Source organism: Ictidomys tridecemlineatus, unplaced genomic scaffold (genome assembly GCF_052094955.1).
Source record: "Ictidomys tridecemlineatus isolate mIctTri1 unplaced genomic scaffold, mIctTri1.hap1 Scaffold_4535, whole genome shotgun sequence".
Lineage (NCBI taxonomy): Eukaryota > Metazoa > Chordata > Mammalia > Rodentia > Sciuridae > Ictidomys > Ictidomys tridecemlineatus.
This window is the reverse complement of record NW_027522937.1, coordinates 62,835-68,985: the sequence shown is the minus strand read 5'-3', so window position 1 is coordinate 68,985 and position 6,151 is coordinate 62,835. Positions and strand designations below refer to the sequence as shown.

At 46.0% G+C, this 6,151-nt stretch overlaps 1 long non-coding RNA gene across 1 annotated transcript; it reads right to left on the bottom strand.

The window, feature by feature from the left end:
* Nucleotides 1-1,556: 1,556 nt before the first annotated feature.
* On the bottom strand, nt 1,557-5,674 carry LOC144373652 (uncharacterized). The gene is made up of 3 exons (XR_013433249.1): nt 5,246-5,674; nt 4,522-4,604; nt 1,557-1,648 (listed from the first exon to the last, which is right to left on the bottom strand). It is a non-coding gene; the product is annotated as an uncharacterized LOC144373652 (long non-coding RNA).
* Nucleotides 5,675-6,151: the final 477 nt, after the last annotated feature.

The following is a 6,151-nucleotide window of genomic DNA, read 5'->3' as shown; positions in this document are numbered from 1 at the left end:
CTATAACTAAAAAATAAACATTAAAAAAAAGAATCAAGCTTTGATAAACTATTTGGGATAGCAGGTCCCATAAGAGAAGAGAGAGTAAGAAACAACCTTCTAAACAATTTTAATATGCAATTTCCTTTAACAGACTTTGCATAGGAAACACATAATCCCATTTGGATGTGGAGAAGGATGTGCATACATTGGAAGAGATGGCTGTAAGATAATGACATTTTTTTTAATGTACTGGCAGAAAAAGAAAAGGAATACACAAAACTCAGGTTCCCAAATTTGGTAATTTTGTTTTTCAATGAGAAAAACTCAAGAAACATTAATAGGCATGTTCCATTTGGGCTTAACTGTGGGAGGAGGATGGACAGAACAGGTCACTCACACGCCTTTCGGGAGCCCTTGTTCTGTCTCTGTCATTCATTGAAGTATGTCCCCACTTGTGATGAAAAGTCACACTGAGAGCTCACAACATAAAGGAACTTTTAGTCCTGGCATGTATAAAAAAATGTGACTTTTATCTCTCTGTTCCACACTTGTTAAATCAGAGATGTGAAAGGGAAACCCAGTCTGCTTCTCCCTGTCCGGGCCATCCACAGGCCCAGACAGCAGCTGGACCCTCCACCAAACCCTCATCTGGCTGGGGGTCCACAAGCTGAGGTCATCTCTTCCTACTAAGGGAGGAATCCCCTTTTCAGAAGATAGTTTCACTTTTCCAGAAAAATGGGTAATATTTAAATGTTCTAAGGAAACCAGGACCTTGCAGTGCAAAACAGTAGTAAACTGAATTTTATGAGTTTCTATCACAAGCATATAAAATGCTTTACTGAAACAACCACTGAACTGGAAAAACTCAGGAAAAATGACCTTGAATTCCATGTGAACACTCATAAATCTACCCCTTCCCTTTCTGTCTCCCCAAAGCACATGCCGCATAAAATCCATGTTCTACAGCAGCTTCCTCTCACCTCACAGCAACGCACAACACCATGTGAAGCCCAGCATGTGTGGACTGACTGGAGGTCCCCTGGGGAAGCTCTTTTCTGTGCCATCTAACATCACTAGGTGAGCAGACAGGGCAGGGCATAGATAGGACAGACTCAGAACTGGGCTGGCCACAGTGAAGACATAGTGGTCACAAGCCCCAAAGGAAAAAGAAAGGAAAAAGGTAAAAATGTGAAGGAGAAGGAGAAGGAGAAGGAGAAGGAGAAGGAGAAGGAGAAGGAGAAGGAGAAGGAGGAGGAGAAGAAGAAGAAGAAGAAGAAGAAGAAGAAGAAGAAGAAGAAGAAGAAGAAGAAGAAGAAGAAGAAGAAGAAGAAGAAGAAGAAGAAGAAGAAGAAGAAAACTGCATGGGCATCCTATTAAGAGAAATTTGGGGTTGGGGGTAGAGCTCAGTGGTAGAGCTTGTTCAATCCCCAGCACTGGGTGGGGGTGGGGGTATTTTGCAGTTATGAATAATGTTCATACACAAATGCAGACTCATTTTCAGGCTAGGCAAAGCTGTCACAATCTGCTACCATTTAATCGAATATTTTGATTGTACATAAAATTAGGCCATACCTACCTGGGTCAAACCTAAATGTACAGAAGCCGTCTCGGATATATACATGATTTTGCTATCAGATGCTACCACAAAAACAAATCCATCCAAAGTCTGAAAAAAAAAAAAGTATCAGGGTAAGAGATGTTAGTTCTACACCAGCATTAAATCTAGAAATTTTGCTGTCACTGGGCTGGAGGTGAAGTGGGAGGAAGGCATAAAGATCAGTGGTGAAGTGTTCGCCAGCATCCATGAGCCCAGAACTGGGGGAAAAAATCAACGCATATTTGTTAAATTCAAAAAAGAAGCCAAGGCCATGAGGACCACAGGTGACAACACTAAAGGTTTATTTCCCAAGCCAGGCTCTGAAATGCTTTTAAAGCACTTTAAAAACAACCTTACATCCACATCACAAAAATCATGTGAAACATTTGAGAATTCCTATCATGCTCAGTTTAAATCTACTAGCTTTATTGTTAGGAGTTATTTTAGCACTTAGCACAAATCTGGAGTTCTATGGTACTTAGGGGAACATCCACTACTATATAGACCATTTAAGTCATAATTGGCAGTCATTTATACCACTAGGACATACTCTTTATTTGCTACAATATTCTAGTTACCCATAAGTACCATTTGAATAATAAATTCCGACCACTGCCGCTCCCCAGAAAATAAAACAAAATACCCGATTATTTTACCAGACAAAGTCTACAGAATTAACTATTTCAACTTTGTAAGAGATTGAATAACTTTTGCCAAATTCAAGGAGAAAAAGTATCTTCCAAACAAATTAAAACTACTCAAATGAAATTCTGATTTGTACCTAAGCCCTCTAAAAATAAGATAAAACTATAAGAGATAATTAAGACAAATAAAAAGGTAATGATTATTTTTCTGTGTCAAAGAATAAATTTTTGAAAAAGGAAACTGTACTTTATTTACTCATTCATATTTTAGATCCAGAACCAAAGAAAAGCAATAAAGTTTGTGAAAGACCCATACAATCCGCAGTGCAACTCCCATAAAAAAAAAAATTCCAAATCAATTTCTGGCCACAAATTCTATTTTTACAGCATGTAATTGAAACCAGATTACCTTTGGGTTTTCTACCCCCCCTTGGAGGTGGGCTATAAAGAATGTAGCAGAAATGAAACTTGAAAGATATCCTTACATTCTGCTGTCTCAAATACCGTTTGCTGCAAAAATTCTTTGCTAACTAAATTATCACTACCTTTCCCTGTGCTGGGTTGAGACCAGCAACTTGATTATGTCTTACTTTCAGGTTTCTAACTCAGCTACAACACATTTTCCTAACAGAATCTGGGATATTTCAGAAATATAAACTATAAAGCAATTTCTAAAGTTACAGACACTTTGGTGTATTTTGCATAGTTGCTAAACTCTAAAACCATTAGAGATACATTTAACAAAACAGATCTCTTGCAACATCTAGGAAAACAAATAAAAGTGAAGAAATTATCATAATTAAATTCTAAACGTTGCCAGCAGTAGCTTAAAAAATAATATTCTTAATGGAAAACATGGAGTGTGCTTTCCTAGCTTCAATTACCTAATTCACTTACATGTATAATAACTGCAAAGGCAGCCATCCACACACCACTCAGGAATTAATTAAATGTAAGACCTCTGGAAGTGTTGACTTTGCCCACCAGACTTTCTCTGAAGTTCCCCTGCAAGCACTTAGTTGTCCCTGATATTAGTGTCACTTATAATGTGGACACTATGAAACACGGAAAACATCCAGAGCAAAGCTGGAAGGGGGGGCAGCTGGCGAGCCGAGGGTGTGTGGGCCAGGCTCCCAGAGAGCGTTACCTGGCCGGCTGCTATGCCACCGCAGTTCTCTCTAGTTGTGAAAGTTCCGGGTTTCAAATATTCCCTCATTCCCTTCTCCCTCGCACATGTATTTTCAAAAACAAATAATTCCCAGGCATTTGGGGCAAAAGTTTTGAAAAGATCTGGTTTTTCAAAATGCAGAGCTCAGTGGCCAACTTGCAGATCTAAGTCACAACGCCCTGCAGCCAACATCCTACCCTCCCCCACTCTGCTTTTAATGGAAACACAAAATAGAGGAAATGCAAAATAGGTCTGGGTAAGCATTCTTCTATGGGGGGCGGGGTGGTGGTGGTGGTGGTGGTGAATGAATCAGGCCATTGATGAGGCTCTGTAAAGGACATTGCTGTCCTCTGCTAGCGCCAGATACTGACTTGGAAGTGGACGCTGGTGCCCAGGTTACCCATCCCAAATTCACCGCCGGGGTGCCTATCAGCGCTTCTGTACTGCAGGGATAGAAAGCTGAGGTCCTGGCAGCGTAGCAGTCTGGGACCAAAAGGCCGGGGACTGGAAGCGCAAAACGCCTGACCCCAAACCAAGCGACCAAGATGGGTGGTGATACCAGATGCTAAAGTAATCTTTTGAAAAGAAACATGGTCTGTAATAAACTCTGCATTAGTGCCAACTGTTGCTGCTTCATTATTGATGCTGTCCTTTCATTTGCGCATTCCTGCGCGCGCGTGCACACACACACACACACACACACACACACACACACACACACACTCACATTTGCTAAACGCTGCCACATTGTGGCTCAATGCTTCCTGAACGGTGCTTCTCTGGCTCCAGAGCCTGGCCCGGTGTCTGGGACAAACCGAAGTAAGGTTGAAATGATTTAACCACGTTCAGGGGCGCCTTTCCGCCTAGGTCTGGGTGAGCTAGAAACTCCTGGGGCGCTGGGAGGGACAGGGATGCAGGCTGGGGCTGGGGCTGAGGCTGTACCGGACAGGCTAAGCATCCACGCTTGGGTTTTGACCCTCCCGGGTGGGAGCCACCCGCCCCTGGGACTTCTTCAGCTTGGGGGTGGTCTGTGGATTTGTGCCGCAGGGTCAGAAGGGAGCCCCCGCCCGGGAAACTGCCAGGGCGACTGGTGGCGGCAGCACTCCTCCCCCCCGGCGCGGTGGTTCTACCTGCAGCAAGTGCGATCCCAGCTCTTTGGCGACACTGTCCAGGGGCCCGGTGCGACTGGGCTGTCCCCATGCATCTCCTAAACCTAGACAAGGAAATGAAACAACCAGTAAAAGGCCGCGTTCAGCAAGAGGCGGTGGCGCCACGCAGAGCGCTCAGAGCCTGCACTCCCCGAGCTCCTTGAGGCTAGAGCGTGCCCCTGCTTCTCCTCTGCCCAGCATGCTGCAGCCTGTGCCCTCGCAGCCGCCCCTTTGCCCTCGGTTTAAAAGAAAAAGACCTGAGGAGGAATTCCCTTCGAGGGCTCCAGCAGAGTGCCCCTGCGCTCACTGAGCCAAGCTGGTGGAAGGCTCCCTCGGGTCGCCCAAGTGCTCTAGGCTCTGAAATTGCCGTTTTATTTGAAATGCCACAAAGTAATCTAATCTGCTTTGAAATTGGCCATCCTCGTAGCCGAACGGGAATATCGATTTGACCTGTAAATATTCTCCTAAGGACCTTCTCTTCCTCCCTTCCCAGGTGTCGCCTGCAATTCTGCTTTTTCCCAAAGACAGAGAGCCTCAGATGGAAAGGCCCCGCCGTCCAGGAGCAGCTTTTCCCATATTAAAAAAAAAAAAAAAGAAAAGAAAAGAAAAAGAAAATTTCCCTCCCCTCCACGTTATCCCATAGTATTCTTGGCTCTCACTGGCTTCCCGGAAGAGCTGTCCCCCTTCCAAACTCAGGAAGGTTTACCTGGGGGTTTCCGGGAAACACGTTCCATATCCACCAGCGGCGGGCGCGGGACTGGCCCAGAGCCGGGAGAGCCCAGGGTAGGCTCGAAGGTAAAGGAGAGGGGGCGGTTCTCGCACAATCAGGAGCCCCCCAGTCCCTGTGCTTTTTAACCGCCTCATCCCCAGAACCTCCTACTCTTCCCCACCACCTCCCTGACGGCGACCAGTGGTGCAGAAAATGCGTCAGGGGAATGGGGGCCCTGCGCATCCGAGTCCGTCCTCTTTCCCTGCGCGCTCGGGCCAGCCGCTGTGACTGGGAGACTCCAGGCTTGCCTCTACCAACTCCAGAGGAAGCCAGAAAGCTCCTGAGGAGGCGGCGTAAGGAAGGATAGAAGAACCTTTAAATTTCCCCAGAATCCTTCCGTTATGGGGACCCTCCGGTTAGCACCTCAGCCTCTGCACCAGGAGACAGAGGCAGGTGATTGCAGTCTCCACTTGCGCCCTAGCCTCCTTAACCTCCCTCTTAGAGAATACGCCCTCGGGCTTTCTCCCTACTCCGGGAGCTCCCATTTCGGATCCGACCCCTTCAGGGTTTACACGTCCTCCCGAAACCATGGGCCAGACCCAGATCGCGCCCTTGAGTGTGGGAATCTAGGTCAGGAGTCGGCTGAATTAGGCGAGAAGTGCTGGGCTGAAAACCTGGTCAGCTGCGGTGGATCCAGTGTGGATCCCTAGGCGGCAAGTCCTCTCTAAACCGGGAGCCTGGCATGAATTCCCGGAGAGTCGCTGCGCTGCCACCGTGGGTCTCCTCTCTGACTCTGTGGGAGTCCGGGGTGTAGATTTGATTTAAAAATTAGTTGCTTATTTTAATTTCTCTTTGATAGATGTTCCTTTTGGTGCTGACTCAGTCATATATGAGCTGTTTGAT